This window comes from Rattus norvegicus, chromosome 5, assembly GCF_036323735.1.
Source record: "Rattus norvegicus strain BN/NHsdMcwi chromosome 5, GRCr8, whole genome shotgun sequence".
In the NCBI taxonomy this organism is placed as follows: domain Eukaryota; kingdom Metazoa; phylum Chordata; class Mammalia; order Rodentia; family Muridae; genus Rattus; species Rattus norvegicus.
Genome location: NC_086023.1, coordinates 167,159,419 through 167,177,080, shown reverse-complemented (window position 1 = coordinate 167,177,080; position 17,662 = coordinate 167,159,419). Strand labels below are relative to the sequence as shown.

General features: G+C 51.3%; 1 protein-coding gene across 19 annotated transcripts in view; it reads left to right on the top strand.

Moving 5' to 3' along the window:
- Camta1 (calmodulin binding transcription activator 1) overlaps positions 1-17,662 on the top strand; it is an 847,864-nt gene that overhangs the window by 462,422 nt on the left and 367,780 nt on the right. The window lies entirely within an intron of this gene.

Below are 17,662 nucleotides of genomic sequence, written 5' to 3'. Positions count from 1 at the left end.
TCTGTTCATATATGTAGCAAGTCCAGGAAGGAAGATGCAGCCTTCTGGTTACTACCTAGTAGTCACCATGTCATACTGGGGCAACATTCTGTAGACCAACCTCAGCACCCCACAGACCGACATCAGCATCCCACAGACCGACATCAGCACCCTGAAGACCGACCTCAGTACCCCACAGACCGACATCAGCACCCCACAGACCGACCTCAGCACCCCGCAGACCGACCTCAGCACCCCACAGACCGACCTCAGCATCCCACAGACCGACTTCAGCACCCTACAGACCGACCTCAGCACCCCGCACAGCACCTCGCAGACCGACCACAGCACCTCGCAGACCGACCTCAGCACCCCACAGACCGACCTCAGCACCCCACAGACCGACCTCAGCATCCCACAGACCGACCTCAGCACCCCACAGACCGACCTCAGCACCCCACAGACCGACCTCAGCACCCCACAGACTGACCTCAGCACCCCACAGACCGACCTCAGCACCCCGCAGACCGACCTCAGCACCCCACACACCGACCTCAGCATCCCACAGACCGACCTCAGCACCCCACAGACCGACCTCAGCACCCCGCAGACCGACCTCAGCACCCCGCAGACCGACCTCAGCACCCCACAGACCGACCTCAGCACCCCGCAGACCGACCTCAGCACCCCGCACACCAACCTCAGCACCCCTCAGACTGACCTCAGCACCCCGCACACCGACCTCAGCACCCCACACACCGACCTCAGCATCCCACAGACCGACCTCAGCAGCCAGCAGGCTGACCTCAGCATCCCACACACCAACCTCAGCACCCCGCAGACCGACCTCAGCACCCCACACACCGACCTCAGCACCCCACACACCGACCTCAGCATCCCACAGACCGACCTCAGCAGCCAGCAGGCTGACCTCAGCATCCCACACACCGACCTCAGCACCCCACACACCGACCTCAGCACCCCACACACCGACCTCAGCATCCCACAGACCGACCTCAGCAGCCAGCAGGCTGACCTCAGCATCCCACACACCGACCTCAGCACCCCGCAGACCGACCTCAGCACCCCACACACCGACCTCAGCACCCCACACACCGACCTCAGCACCCCACACACCGACCTCAGCAGCCAGCAGGCTGACCTCAGCACCCCACAGACCGACCTCAGCATCCCACAGACCGACCTCAGCAGCCAGCAGGCTGACCTCAGCATCCCAACAGCAGCCCCATCCTCTTTTTGTTTGTTTACAGTGGTGGGCCTCACTGTGGCATTCTATACATTTGTTAGGTGATTCCAATTCTCTTTGCCTTACTCTGCTTTCCCGTCTCCTTCTTGCTCCTCCTCCTCCTCCCCATAAAAAGTGTTCCCCTTTGGTGTCACATCACATCCTCCATTACCCTCTTTTTATCCCCTCCCCTCTTCCCTTACCACCTCATCTCTTCTCCCATGGAAGAGATACTACTTTACACACACACACACACACACACACACACACACACACACACACACAATTTCGTATGAGAGAAAACATGGTGTACGATTTTCCAAGCCTGGCTTCTGTTGCTTAACACAATTCCCAGTTCCACACATATTCCTGCAAACGTCATGATTCATTTTGCCTTATTGCTGTATAAAATTCCACTGTGTACACATAGTGTGTTTTGTATATCTATTCATCAGTTGGTGGGCATCTAAGCTTATTGCTGCAAACAGCACAGCAATAAATACAAATGGGCTTTTTTTGCAGTTTGCTGACCTAGAGACCTTCTGTGGATCCACTTTCTGTTATTCTCCCTGCATTCCCTGAGCTTTCAGCCTTGGCTTCTGGTCTATAAAACCGGAGTCTGAATGTCGCCTACTCCCTGTGGCTTGGCAATCTAGACAAGGCAGTACTCACAGTACAGAGCAGGACCTGGCCTGAAGCCACAGTACAGGATGTTACCTTGCCCACATGCATGGTCGGAGTGTGATGGAGCTACCATCGCAACGGTCTCCCACCTCGCATGCCCATCTGTGACCTGTCAGTGCCTGCCTCTTCACTCAGTCCTCCTCAGGGGAGGCCTGCTGTGTCTCTCTTTGGGTTTGAGCAGTGATGCCTGCAGATCTGGGAGGGTGATAGAAACACCTCAAATACAAGCTGAAAAAGGCGGCTGGAAAGTGGCTGCCACTGTGAGATACAGAGTATGGATTGAGAAGAGCATTCCGGGCTGCTTCCAGAGAGTCTCCATTTTGTGAGCACCCAGATCAAGCCCGCTCTGTGAAGTCGATCATCAATTCAAAGAATATCTGTGGAGTCCTTGTTATGTCAGAGTCTCTGCTTGCTGGGGCTTAGAAATGAGCAGAGACATCATCAGCACAGGAGAGTGGGGTCTTTCCCAAGCCTCCTTCCCACAGTTGATGGGACGATTCCATTTCCCAGGCTCTTGGACTGAGAACTTCAGTTGCTGTCCACTGAATGCCACCCTTGGTCCCTTGCCACATGTGGCCTCTTGCAGCACATCCTTCTGAAGATCAGTGTAAGGATGAGAAAAGGCAAGTGAGACCCCAAACTTCCTAGCGTCTCCACGGGAGGACGCTCAGGGCTTGCAGGAAGCCTGCTTTACAAAGGGAAATTGAAGGGCACTGAGAGCACTCTCCCATCTCTGTGCAACGCATGGGAGTTGAGGCTAAGGCTGAACACTGCAAAGTTCTCAGAAACCGAGAGCCTCTGAAGGTACCAGGCATGCACGTGGTGCACATACATTATGCACATATATAAAATGAAGAAATTATTGTTTAAAGGAACCCGGGTTTGGTCTTAAGGGAGGAGGACACATCAGAGATGATTCTGAAGCTAGGGAGGTAAGAAACAGGGTGAGCAGTGGAACCATTAGCAGGGTGTAATTATGGGAAAGGAAGACATTCTTTGGGCCATTGTACCAGTGACATCCAAGGATAGAAATTGGATTGCCGATGGACTCTCCAGGTCTGAGGCTCAAGGGAGCATTCAGACCAGAGAGGCAGATGCTTGAAGTCATCGATCACAGATGACTGCCAAAAGAAAGAGTAGGAAGGAGAGAAAACGGCTGAGGACCCAGGCTCGCACAGAAAGCATTTAGCATGCTGGAAGAAATGGATAGCTGGCAAGAGAAATAGAGACACCGGGGCTTAAGTGGTGTGTGTGTGTGTGTGTGTGTGTGTGTGTGTGTGTGTGAAAACCAGGGGACTGTCACTCAGAAGCCAAGTTCAGAGAGACTGCCAAGGTGAAGGGAGGGTTGTCTGAACCAAACTTCCAATGACAATGCCTGAGGGGGATAGGGGGAAAGACCACCTGGAAAAAGAAATGTATGAAACTGTAGACTCAGAAAGTTTAATGGGCAGGATGCTTGCCTAGAAAGTCCAGGGCCCCAGGTCTCAGCACCAGCACTGAAAAAACAACCCTTTAGGAAGATTTTTTTAAAGAATATTTGTTTTTATTTATTTTTATTGGATAATTTTGGTTTATTAACATTTCAAATGTTATCCCCTTTTCCGGTTTGCCATCCATAAACCCTCCTATCCCATCCCACCTTCTTCTATGAGGGTGTTCCCCTACCCATCCACCCACCCTTTCCCAACTCCCCGCCCTGACATTCCACTATACTGGGGCATCGAGCCTTGGCAGGACCAAGAGCTTCTTCTCCCATTAGTGCCCAACAAGGACTTCCTCTGCTACATGTGCAGCTGGAGCCATGGGTCTGTCCACGTGAACTCTTTGGATGGTGGTTTAGTCCCTGAAAGTTCTGGTTGGTTGGTATTGTCCTTAAGGAGTTGCAAACCCCTTCAGCTCCTTCTGTCCTTTCTCTAACTCCTCCAATGGGGACCCTGTTCTCAGTTCAATGGTTGGCTGCGAGAGTCCGCCTCCGTATTTGTCAGGCTCTGGCAGAGCCTCTCAGGAGACAGCTATATCAGGCTCCTGTCAGCATGCACCTCTTGGCATCGCCAATATTGTCTGGGTTTGGTGGCTGTATGCATATGGGCTGGATCCCCAGGTGGGGCAGTCTCTGAATGGCCTTTCCTTCACTCTCTGCTTTTTCGTGTGTGTTTGTGCATGGGTGTGCACACAGGTGCAGGTGCCCTCAGTGCTCACAGGTAGCATAGGCTAACCAAACTCCCGTCATCCCGGGGTCTTTGTTTTAAAGATTTCTTTTTCCTGTTGGTAATCGCTTCCCTCTGAACCACTCCCATCAGAAGCATGTCATAGCTAAGCCTTCCTTCCACCTCGTCTGTCTCTCTGGATTTGGCTTCTGGGAGAGTATAATTAGATCTCGTAGAGCTAGAATTACAGGTCATTGTCAGCCTTCTGATGTGGGCACCAGAACTGAAGTGCGTCCTCTACAAGTGCATGCTTCAAACCACTAAGCCACCTCTCCGGAACCGCAAACCAATGAGTCCCTTGCCAGAAAGGTCCTAACTTTTCAAACTCAAATCCCCTCCCCATCAGAAAGCCCCCTTTTGACCTCCATGAAGAAATCCATAGATCAATTCAACCTGTGCACGTGGTGCATGGCCGGGAGAGCTGCTCTGGGAGGCAGCCTGTAGGGCGTCTGTTTTCCAAAAGGACGTGGAGTCGGTTACTCCAACCAAAGTTAAGTGACGGTAATTACCGGCAGATCCTCGCCATCAGGACAGATTTGGGCTGGGTCTTTATTTTATTTTGCCTCTGGTAGATTTCTGGCCATTATTGTGGTTTGTGGTCCTTGATCTCAAGGCTTGTCCTGTCCGGAGTCTTAAGTGATCACCTTATGTACACAGAGATTTTCTAATTCTAGATAGGCGGGAATTCAAAGGTCCTCATCTCTACCCATGCTCAGGTTGGGTCACTCTGCATGTGGGCAGCTCTGTCTTCCGCCAAGAGTCTCCCAGGGACCTCCAGGCCATGGGGACCTCCAGGCCATCCATCTCTGTGAATCCCCCTATGTTCATCCCTCTCTATAGAGCCCAAATCAGCAATGACCACCCCCCAACTTTGATTTTTATTTTTTCTGAGATCAGGGAGGCTACTGGGCTTCACCTCCCATGGAATGGTTCAGACACCTGGGCAAACCCGGGGCTTACCCTGCATTTTCTCTCTCACAGGCGCAGAGCCTGAAGAGTATGTTGTCTGATAATAGCATCCGCATGGGACTTTGACTTCTGTGGTTGTCTGCAGAGGCAAGGCTGTTACTACACCAGTCCTTGCTGCAGATGGAGCCTCTCTGTCTCTCTCCCTCTCCCTGTTCCTCTCCCTGTCCCTCTCCCTTCCCCTTCCCCTCTCCCTTACCCTCTGTCCCCTTACCCTTACCCCCAACCCCGTTTATGTGTGTGTGTGTCCCTGTGTGTGTTTCGTAGGATGTGGCACAGAAGACACCAGTCCTGGCTGCAGCTAGAGCACCTCTGTCTGTCTCTGTCTCTCTGTGTGTCTCTCTGAGCACGTGTGGGGGTGTGTGTGCATGTGCGTGTTGTCTTGGGATGTGATGCAGGGCTTCCCGTCGAAATGAAACCAGTGGAAACGCTTCATGACCAAAATGAACGAAGCCTGATAGATTCTTCAGTTACATTCCAGGGAATTCTCAAGGAAAGATTCACAGGAACTCTCAGGGAAGTCCTGCGATGGCGCACTATGAGGCCATGTGCGCCGGTGGGCTCCTCCTAAGAGAAACAGGATAGGAGTCAAGAAAGAAGGGTGCCTGGTGCAACCGCTAGGCTGTACCCCAGTCTCAGGCTCCCCCAGAGATGCATGGTGTCCTGGCCTCTCTCACGTGTGCTTTAATTCCCCACCTTCCTTCATTCTGTAGTCCCTATTGGTCCCATTAAGGCCCCTGAGGTCCTGAGAAATACGTTTCCTGCTCTTAGACACAATGATTGTTTCTTCTGGCTGAATACTGGGGATTGAGAGGTGACCCATAGTGCTCTCTGCCGGTTGTTGCGACCCTCCTTCCTGGAAATCTGTCTACGCTAGTGCCTTTCTCCAGCTTCAAGAGCACGACTTCCATCACCAGTACCTTGGGAAGGCACTGCTCCTTCATGGTTCAGCAGTACATGATGCAGTAACTCCCGTGCTTTACGTAAAAGGTACTCAGTATGCGGAAAATGTGATTGAAACCATCTTCGCCTCCGCGCCGCACTCCGTGCCTTCCCCAGGCCGCGCCGCCGTCTGCCACCTGCCAACCGCCATCCGCAATCTCTTGCCTCTATGACTCAGTCGGAGATATGCCGAGGGAGGGTCCAGCCTGCCCCACTAATCCCTGCTTTCGTTGGAATTCTCCCACTTGTTTATGGTCTGGGCAATTTGCCTCCTGCTGCCATGTGACTCAGAACTCTTTCCAATACTGGAGCCTGCAGCTCCCCAGAGTCAACAGCTGGTGTGGTGGGGCTCGTTTGCCTGGAATCTTCCACCAAAGCCCTCCACCTCCATCTCCATCTCCTCCCTGGCTGCATTAAGCAGCAGTGCCCAGCTCCAAAATGGGACAGGAGCCGGGGTTCTCAGACCAGGCAGAGGGAGGCCCTGAGATGTCCCCACCCTGCTGGCTACCAAGCCTTCTTCCTTATTTTCTCATTTTGCTTTTGACGCCTCCTCTGGGTCAGGGCAGACCCTGTTTTACTGTGGGGGCTCTACAGGGAAGTAAATAACAAAAAATAATAGGCAAGAATTTAGTCCCGGGGTCTTAGAAGGAACCCCATGGCGCCGTGTGGCGAGGGGTCCTGACGCTCCCAGGCAGTTCACTTCCGCTCACTTTACAGCACCCTTGATGGCAATTCTCTTAAGATCATTGAGACTTGGACTGACTGTTCTCGTACCTCCAGCCATCATAATTTGGAATAACTTTTTTTTTTCAAATACCTGTTATATATTTACTTCGGAATGAGGCAGCCACTGTGTGATTTCCATCTGAGCTTAAATTCTCTTTTAAAGACTCTCTTCACAATACAGCTAGAGACTGCGCGCCCTATGACTCCCTTCAGGAAGCAGCCGCACCAGAGCAACTCACATGGCCAGAGCTGGCTTCCGGCGTCCAAGCCTGGAGGATGCCACGTGCCCTCTCCTTCCCTCATTTTTTCTCTTCTCTTAGTCCACTCTGCTGTGGCTGCTCAACTCCACAGAAACCTTCCACATTGACTGCATCAGCAAATCAGTACCTCTAACTACAATAATAGTTTATAGCATTGGGTCCGAAGCAGCCGAAGATTGTGAACGATTAGCCAACAGTAAGAGGAGACAAGCGGACCGGGGTTCTGTCATCAGTGGGTGACATGTTCATGCTCTCTCTTGGTCCAAAGTGATTCCCAAGCAACTTTATTTGACTAGACCGCGTTGCACTCAAAGTAAATATTAATTCCATTATGCCATAAACTTTTATTTATCACGACAGCAAGTCATAAAGTCCTCTTGCTAGAATATCGCTTTTAAATTGCGTATCATAGATGAGATACAGCACACATTGGATTCAAGCGGCAATTACCCACCATTCTTTATGCGTGCCCATGTTAAATGTGCCTTCCGATAGGAGCCACAGCCTGAGTGCTTGCAGGGAGCCTTCCACACCATTATTTGGGAGTACGGATATACGAGTTGGGGTTACCAAGGAGCCACCTCAACAGGGGCTGTCCTCGGGCCCAAAGTACAACAAGGCACCTGGAATGAGAAGTGTTCTTTACAGAGGGCCTGACTTTTTAAATGACATAAATTGCTCATTAAAAGTGTCTGGCAATTGCCTTACTCTGTGTTGTTAGGAGAAGTGTGGGTTTTAATTATTCTTTTTTGTAAATTCATAGTGCAATTGGACGTGCTGAGAGTGATAGTTTGAAAATATGCACCCACTTTAATTGTGCTGAGTGAAAGAAAACAGATGAATGCTTAATCAAGGGGTCTAGTGGATGACCGTGGGGCGTCTCAGATGAGTCCCTCCTAGCAAAGGGAAGGTTCTGGTACTGCTTGACCCACAGGTGGTGTATAGAATCTGGTGCATGTCCAAGGATAGATATGACATCTTCAAGAAGGTCCCTCCCCATCACCCATAGCACAGATAGGCCAAGAAATGCCGGTGTCCCCCTGCCTTCTTTTGAGAGAGGGGTAGGTATGATGGGCTCTGGGGGTGGGGGCGGTGCAGAGGACACTGGGGTATGGGTGCCTTCCTCTCTGGTCTGCTTTAATAAGGGCAGCTTGGCCTCGGAGCTGCCAGGCTAGCTCCTCCTCTTCAGTGGAGGCCTCCATTGCAGAGCCCCACCCAGGGCCAAGATGTGCCGAGCTCCAGAATGGGTTGTGGGCTTTCCCAGGCCCGTGGGCCAGTCTCCTGTGCTCTAGCGCACAGGGTTGAAGACTTGTGAGACCAGATCCATGGCTTTAGGGCTAAACTTCCAGGACCTGTATTGGGCCCTTTGCAGCTACGGCTCTGAGGGTGCCGCCCCTCGAGTGGCGGCCATTTTAGGATTCACACTGGGAAAGACCGGAGTTTTCTGCTTCCATGATGATAAAATGATTCACTTGTCCGTATGACAATGGCACTGATCACGTTTTCATCCTGGTTCCCCGCCTTAGTCATCCTCTGTGAGAAAGTCTTGCACTTGGCACCAAGCTCATGAGCATCTGGTTCATGCCGCTAAGCCCCTCCCACAGGGGGCATCACTTCTCCCCCTTGGAGCAGCAGCTCACTGTGCGTGACAGCAGTGGGGACAAACTTTGTGCTCCCAGCTTCGCAGTTGTTGTCAAGCCAAGCCCGTTTCTCCTCTTTCTGTCACCTGTTTTATGCATGTGGCATTCTGTTCCAGGCCAGACGTCGCTGACATGAAAGATCCTCCAAGCCCGGGCTGCCAGGCCAGCTGTCATTAACCAACCACTAGTTGTGCCTTTATAAATTTTTACACGTCACTAAATTATAAATCCGCGATGCCGATGGTAATGAAATATGCACCTATAATATCTGCACTTACAAGATTTATATTTTCACAGGCATATGCTACAGATTGGGAGGAGGTGGGGGGCCTCATCTGTTTCCAAGTTAGAGCCCAGCTTGTGCTTTTCAGCCGGAGTTCCGTGAGGCGCCTTCTCCTCAAGAAGGGTCTTGGGGGAGCCCCTCTCAGGTGTCAGGGCCTGCTTCCTCTCCTGTAGAGTTATTAAGCCTGCCCTGCTAGGTACCTCCTGTCTCAGCCTCATGCTGAAAGAGGTTTTCCATCTTCAGGGCCTGTCATGGAGTAGGACAGATGCCAGAGAGTCGCAATGTTCTGTGATGAGAGCCAGATGAGGGAAAGGGTGTTCAGGCGCTGTGGGCACAAGGATGACCTTGGACAAGCCTGTGACCTCTGAGCCAACGGGGAGCAGTGCGTTAGGAGTCACTGTGTGCAAAGCTCTTATGCTGAACAGAGCAGCACTGGATTCCTTCCTTTTTGGTAGTTTGTGGCTGTGAGAGGGACAGAATGTGCTCTCCCTGTTGAAGCGTGGAGCTTCAGCATGCTACGGTTTCAACTAAAGAGAGGAGGAGCTGTCCCCAAGAGGAAATAGCTTCATTTAGTATAAGACAACATATTGTCAACATGTATGCAGAATGAAAGATTATGGAATGAAAATATCCCATCTAACTAACTAACTTTCTCTCCCTAACTCCCTTTCTCTCTCTCTCTCTCTCTCTCTCTCTCTCTCTCTCTCTCTCTCTCTCTCTCTCAAACACACACACACACACACACACAGAGAGAGAGAGAGAGAGAGAGAGAGAGAGAGACTCCTGTTCATAGACATACACACACTCATTCATAAACACGTACTCTTGCACACATTGTTATAAAAGGACGCTCTGCTGCACATCTCTCGAGTTTCTGTTTGGTTGCTATGATGGGGCCCTGCTATGCGGCTATGCTGACTGTTTTGATATTAGCTTGATATAAGCTCAAGTCATCAGAGAGCAGGGAGCCTCAATTGAGAAAAGGCCTCCGTAAGATATTGGGGTCTAGGCAAGCCGGTGAGGTACTTCCTTAATTAGTGATTGATGGGGGATGGCCCAGCCCATTGTGGGTGTGGTCACTCCTGGGCTGGTGGTCCTGGGTTCTATAAGAATGCAGGCAGAGCAAGCCAGTAAGCAGCACCCCTCCATGGCCTCTGCATCAGCTCCTGCTTCTGGATTCCTGCCCTGTTTGAGTTCCCGTCCTGACTTCCTTCAATGATGAGCAGTGATGTGAAAGTTGAAGCCTTTCCTCCCCAACTTGCTTTGGTCATGGTGTCCGGTCACTGCAATAGTAAACCTAACTGAGACCATAGCCCAGACTAGCCTGGAACCCACCATCTGACTCTCTTCTCTCAGCCCGAGTGCTGGGATCACAGGTGCAAGGCACCGCTTCTTAACAAATAAAACTTGTCTGTTTTTTTTTAATTTTGTGTGCATAGATGTTTGCCTTTATGTGTGCATGTGTGTGTTCTACACAACTGAGGCGCCCACAAAGGCCAGAAGAGGGCACAGGGTCCCCTGAAACTGGAGTTAAGGTGGTTGAGCTGCTATGTGGGTGCTGGATTGAGACCATGTCCTCAGCAAGCCGTCTTAACCACTGAGCCATCTCTCTGTCCCAGCCACATTTAGCTGGCACTCCATAAGTGCATTACTTTATGCCACAGGATATGTACATCTTAGCCGCTGCCTGGGAGCCCCTGTGCCACAACCCCACGGCTGTGAGGCTCATGGTTTCTTTCTGATAATGAGCATTTGTTGAACAGTTAGTAAACCCATCTTTCTAGGTGTTGGAGACGTAGTGGCCCTTAGGAAGACATTCTAGAGTAGAAATATAGGACACCGAGAACTAGAATACCACATGTACGCCACATGATACCACATACATGTCACATGATGTCATATGCACATCCCATGATATCACATGCAGGTCACATGATACCATATGTATGTCACATCATACCACATGGATGTCACATGACAATGAGAATCCTGGGAAAAATAAAGCAGAGGCAGAATTATTTTTGTGATTTTCCATATCTGAGCGCTTGTCTCTATGTACGGCTGTGCACCACATATGTTCCCGGTGCCCATGGAACTCAGAAGAGGGTAGCAGGTCTCCTGAAACTAGAGAAGGTTGTGAGCCACCATGTGGGTGCTGGGGATTGAACCCAGGTCCTCTGCAAGTGCAGCCAGTGCTCTTAGCCACTGAGCCATCTCTCCAGCTCCAGATACCCAGTTTTAAATCAGACGGGCAGATAGGGCCCCATGAAAGGACAGGGGGCAGGGTAAAGAGCTGAGAGAGTGACATACAGAGGAGACCTTTCCCAACAGTGCTCAACACACCTCTGTGCCTCTGTCTGCTTCCTGTGCAATGTGTGGTACACTGTCCCCCCCTGTAAGGTGTGTGGCTAACGTAGAGAGGTGGTTTGCTGGCCGCATCTAGGTGGCCTCTTGCTGCAAATCCACTCACTGATAAAAGCCATTCTTTCCTCCCCAGGTTTGCTTTGCACTCTGACAAACGGAATCAGTCGTGTATTATGGCCTTAGTTTCTGGCCTGTCTCCTCTGATCTGCCTGTCTATACGCCTTTGGTTTCTGTTATCAGATCACCAGTGTCACACTGGCCCCATTGCTATGGGTTGGTGTACGCCTTAAAATGGGGTAGTTAGGTTTTCCTTTCTTCCTGTTTGTTATGGCTACCTTACCTGCTTTACAGTTTGGCATAGTCTTGAGTTCGCTTGTAAAGAGCTACAGAGGAATCCTGCTGTTCATGAGCTCCGTGCTAAGTGGTATCTGGATCACTCTAGGGAGAGTCAGAGATACCTGCCGCTCTAATCCTTCCGTGTAGAGCCCCAGGATGTGTGTGTGTGTGTGTGTGTGTGTGTGTGTGTGTGTGTGTGTGTGTGTGCTTAACTAGGCTCTTTAAATTTCTTTCATTAGTATTTTGTGGTTTTTAGAAACACCATCTTATGTAACTGTCTATGCTGTCCTTAAGAACCACCCTGTCCCTGTAGACATCCCCCTGAGGTTCCACCCAGTTTCTTTAGACATCGTCCTGGGGTACCCTCCTGAGTCCCTGTGCACACTCTTTAGGTAGCTGCCTGCAGCCCTGATAGATGTTATCCTTTTCCCAACACCATTAAAAGAGATTCAGGACACCAACACCAGGGTCTGTTGACTTCTCTTTATTGTGGTTGAGAGACTGATTTCCTGGAATCGTGGAGATGTCACATTAAATCCAGAATTGAGACCTGCTTCTTTGTAAATACATAAGATTGGGTCGTCCTCAGCTACTTGTACGTCCTTGTACAGTTAGCCCGATGCACAACCTAGGAGCGAATGTATGGGGAGACCGTGCATGGGCAAAATAAGAAGGCTGGTGGGGAAGGTGGCCTGAGCCTCCAGGGCCACCCGTCCTCCGCAGGCGGTTAGAGCTGTTAGGGGCCCAAAGCTTCCTTATCTGTTTTATTTTGTTTTCTTTACCCAGGACTCAAAACTCCAACCCAGGACAGACAGGAAAACCAGTCCCAACATTCCCCAGGCACTGGAGGCTCATTTCCTCAGAGCTGCCTTCTCCAGGCTCCACGGGGTGAGGTGGGGTTGGGGGTTACAGAACAATTGCCACTCGGGCTTTAGGTCCACTTGTATGTCACCCATTGGTGTCCTCTTCCTGGAGGCTCAAACTCTCTCTCCCATGAATGTTGTAGCTTTCAGACTCCTCAAAGGCCGACTGGGGCTGTCTGTAGAATTCTTGACCCACCAGCTCTACTGGAGCCAGCTACTGAGGACCACTGCACGGGAGGACACGCCCTTTTATGTCTGCCCAAAGCCAATAGCAGACAGGCGACGTCCCTAGAGGACCTTGGGGATGGGGAGCGCGGCAGGTCAGAGACTGTGCTCTATGACCATAGAGGGCGGTGGAGAGGCACGTGACCACCGCGCTGTCCTCAGCCACTGCTGCCATTGGCACAGCTATTTCTTTACACCTCATAACCCAGGTGTCCTAGGTTATGACTACCAACGATCCCAAGTTCGAGTCCAAGCAGGCTGCTACAGGAGCAGAGGGAACAGGCGTGCTGTAAGAGACAGAGCACTGCTTGGCGCCACGGCTCGACTGTGGGATTCCATGCACCGTGGACAAATCGTTCACATTCTGGACACAGTTTTCTCCCTCTGGGTTATAAATCAATCCACCCCCATTCTTCATTTATGGGGCACAGCTTCAAGTGCACTCCGGGGCCTCCAAATTGCTTTACTGCTCATCGAAGGCCCGGCAGTTACTGCCCCAGACCCCCACCAGACCCAACCTTCCCTCCAAACAGCAGGCAGCCTTCCTGAGTTCTAATCATCCTGAGTCTCTGGCTGAAGGGCAGACATGACCTTGAGAAGTGGACATGAGAAATGATTAGTATTAGAGAGAGAGAGAGAGAGAGAGAGAGAGAGAGAGAGAGAGAGAGAGAGAGAGAGAGAGAGAGAGAGAGACACTGAGAGAGAGATTGGAGGCGTGAGGCCGCTGGAGGGGTTTTGTACTTCAGGGTCAGGGATGGGTGTCAGAGAGCAAGAAGGATGAATGTGGACATGTTTGTAGCTGCAGTTCTGCTGCTCCTCCTGAAAGGCAATTGGAAGATGGTGATTGGCGCAGGACGGGGTCAAGGCTCGGTAAAACTTACCTAGGAACCTTGGGACTCCGTGACTCCTGGAAGGGAGCCTGAGAGTGTGGAGTTAGAGATACATTGTTTCTCTTGTCCAAGGCTTGTGAGGTCTGCGGGGGGGGGGGGGGGGGGGGGGCGTTCTCCGGGCCTGAGGGAAGGGGAGGAATTTCCATTCTGTGGATCCTAGGTAAAAGGATTTGAAACCTAAAAGCAGAGGGAGCACATTGACTTCTCTACGCCTTTCTCCTGTGTGGATGGATCGGTAAGGTGGCTCAGAGTGGGGTTAGGGAAGCAGGAAGGCTTGCTTTTGACGCTGGCTGGTCACTTTTGAGCTGGCTTAAGTGTACACAGCCCTCTAAACAGTTCTGAACTCGATGTCTCACCCTGTCAGCAGGCAGGGTACACTTCCCCTAGGACCATTCCTTTAAAAGGAAATCTACGTTATGTCCTTGTAGTAAAGAACTACAAACTGGATGGCGGGTGTTCAAAACGAACAAGCAAAACAAAATGAGAAGACCAGTCACTGTGCCATTGTTCTAAAGGGCTAAGGCGTGACATCATCTAGGGAAGCTTCTCTGTCCCTGGGGTGAAGAAAAACCCTGGCAAAATCAGCTTTAGGAGAAAAAGGGTCCTTTGGGCTCACAGTGGGAAGGCACAGTCCCTCAAGAAAGGGACATTGTGATGGCAGGAACTTGAGGCAGCTGGTCAGGTTGTGTCAGCGGTCAGGAAGCTAAGACCCAGTCCAGTGGGCCGGCAACACCCATGGCTAAGATGAGTCTTCCCACCTCAATTAACCAAGTCCAGATAACCCCTCACCGCTGCGCGGCGGCTAAACTAATCTTGGCAATCCTACACGGCATGTCTGAGGGCTCGTCTCCTGCATCCTGTCAAGTTGACCATAGTAACCACGGCAGGCACCAAGGTGTAAGCTGGTGATTTTCTCAGCAGAGGTTTCGGGTGAGGACCCTCCCTACTCTTAAGATTCTAGCTGCCTCCAGTAAGGCTGTCTTCTTGTCATTGCATGACACCAATCTGGTGTTCCTCACGTACACCTGTCTTCACATGACCTTCTCGTAATGATATCACCGATGGGTCTAACCAGGCATGACCTCATCCTAACGTTGCCGAAGGCCTTCGTCCTAGGTTCGTATCTGCTGCTGTGATAAAAAAAAAAAAAAATACTCTGCTAGAAAGCCACTCGGGGGAGAAAGGGTTTATTCTGCTTACAGTTCCAGGTTACAGTTTGTAGCTGTGGGGAAGCCAAGGCAGGAACTTGAAGCAGTTAGTCCTATTTACAGTCAACAGCAAATGAAGAGTAAGTGCATGCGTGCCTGCTGCGTGCGTGCCTACTGCGTACGTGCCTGCTGCGTGCTTACGTGCGTGCGTGCCTACTGCGTGCTTACGTGCGTGCTTACGTGCGTGCTTACGTGTGTGTGCGTGCCTGCTGCATGCTTACGTGCGTGCGTACATGCGTACGTGCGTACATGCGTATGTGCACGCATGGCCATTGTTCATGGGACTTGTGCTCAGCTCTCTATTTTTGTATAATTCAGAACACCTTGCCTAGGAAATGGTGCCACTGGCAGCAAGCTGGATCATCTCACATCAATGACCTCATCAAGAGGATCCCCCATAGAGATTCCCTTCCCTGTGATCTGAGGCGGTGTCAAGTTGATTATTAAAGCTAACGACCCCTTTCCTAATAAGGTTCCTCTTGAGGTTCTGAGTGGACATGGAATTTGGAGGGACACTATTGAGCCAGGGAGAGATTAAGAGATGCTGTCTTAGTTAGGGTTTTACTGCTGTGAATGACACCATGACCAAGGCAAGTCTTATAAAGGACATCATTTAATTGGGGCTGGCTTACAGGTTCAGAGGTTCAGTCCATTATCATCAAGGTGGGAGTGTGGCAGCATCCAGGCAGGAATGGTACAGGAGGAGCTGAGAGTTCTACATCTTCATCTGAAGGCTGCTAGCAGAATACTGGCTTCCAGGCAGCTAGACTGAGGGTCTTAAGCTCATGCCCACAGTGAAACACCTACTCCAACAGGGCTACACCTCTTAATAGTGCCACTCCCTGGGTCAAGACTATGCAAACCCTCACACATGCGTACAGTGCTGGGCATACAGGAGGAAGGGCCTAATGTACAAGGGGCTATGAGAGAAAGACCTTAGAGGTCTCTTGAAGGAAGTAGGATGATTCTCAGGGGCCGTAGCTTCTAAGACTAGCTAACAAATCAGGGTCCCCCAAAATCCATGTGCCTGTGCAAGAGCTGCTGAGAGTGATGCGGGGTGTTAATCCATCTGCACGGAGGGCTAAGTCTAAGGCAGCCATGCTCCGGGCTCTCTCAAGGGTGGGCCCTGAAGGAGGTGGGGTCCGCAGTCAGTGGTCAGCGGCAGTTATGGCTCGGATGAGTAAGCTGAGATCAGTCAACCGGTGTGACCTCCAGGAAGCCACTGTCGTCATCTGCAGACTGGAACTGACGACAGTGTCGCCTCAGGCTCCGACGCGTTGACAAATGTGTATCTATGAAATGACTGATGCCTAAGTGGAAAGCCCTGCTCAGGGCTTTGCCCACATCTCTAAGTAGACCGCTCCATCAAAGGGCTTGGAAGCAATTCTGTGTGTGCCCTTCCGATGGTGCTTGATGTGTTCACACGGCAGGTACGGGAGACGGCAGCGCTCCCAGAGCAGCTCAGCGGCAGGGCACCAGGTGGCACGTGCCCCTCTCACCCTTGCCCTGGGCCACTGACAGGCGGACTGGAGTATCCTGAACGTGGGCAGCCAGGCAAGGCGGCGCGGGGCTGTGACGTCATCACCCTTTCTCAGAGATATTTACGAGATGGTTACAATGGCTCAAGAAAAATGAGCAGAGCCGAGCAGAGCCCGGGCTTTTTGGTTGCCGCCCTGCCAGGGCCCATTTCTCCACGCTTTCAAGGCCACAGGGAGATGTGACTGCTCTGCTAACAGGCCAATCCTGCCACAAGGGCTGTTACTGCGCATGTGCTGCCTACCTACTCTAGAGTGGGAGGAAACCCGGGGGAGATGGGTAGGGTACTGAAGCTAGCAACCTTGAAAGAAAGTGGGGAAGGGTGTATCACCAAGCTGACGTCCGAGCCCATGTGCCTGGGCTGTACCGGGGAACCCCTTTTCCTGCTTAGAGTTTCTTGCTGCACAGGTCCGCCTGTGCCCCTGGAGTTGAGGCTGGAATTAACCTGCTTTGCAGCATGCAAATTAGGGAAGCACGAGGCAGCACGTGGAGCTGCTCTGATGTCTCATGTATTGGTTTTGACCATAGTGCTTTACTGAGGGTAGAATTTTATCAGTGATAACTTTGTGGTGGACGCGCTCTTCTGGGTGGGTCACCTGGTGTATTGTGGACAAAATGCAATATTAAACAAAGTCATGGGCATCAAGGGAGGTGGGGACCGAGGCTGGGTGGGTTTGACAAACATTGGGGGGTGGGGATTTACAAGAGATACTTACCTTAGTTACAGAGAAATGTAAAGTGAGCAGAGCTAAGTGTTACCGATTTCCGGCTCCGTCTTAGTTTAAATGAATCACAGCTACCACGGGCTCTGACTGTATTAATAAGGTCTCCTTACGTGACCACTCAGTGAGGAGAGCTGCCAAATTGGAATTCCATGGGGGAAGATTACTGTATGTGACAAGAGGGGGAGGAGGGGCTCTCCCCTCAGTTATTTGGGGGGGATGCATAAAAAGGAAGCCCCTCTCTGCTCTGCAACCAGATACGAACCTCTCTCTGCCTGTGCCACAGCCCCACCTGCTCCCCATGGAAGCTGCCCTTGGACGTCATATGTTTTCCTTGTGGCTGTGTCCCTAGACTAGCACAACTCCTGAAACACACAGGTGCCTCAGGGTAAGTCCTGCAAATAGAAAGAGAGGGATGAGCGAGGGCAGGGGGATCTCACAGGGAAAATGGGAAATATGTCATGTGCATCAGATGGACTCTCCAAGAGGACAAAGCAAATTCACTAAATCAGGAGGTCATCCGGTGTCCTAGGGCACCTCCTTGTGCCGGGTCCATTCCTCATGGTGGAGTGTACCATCCAGTAG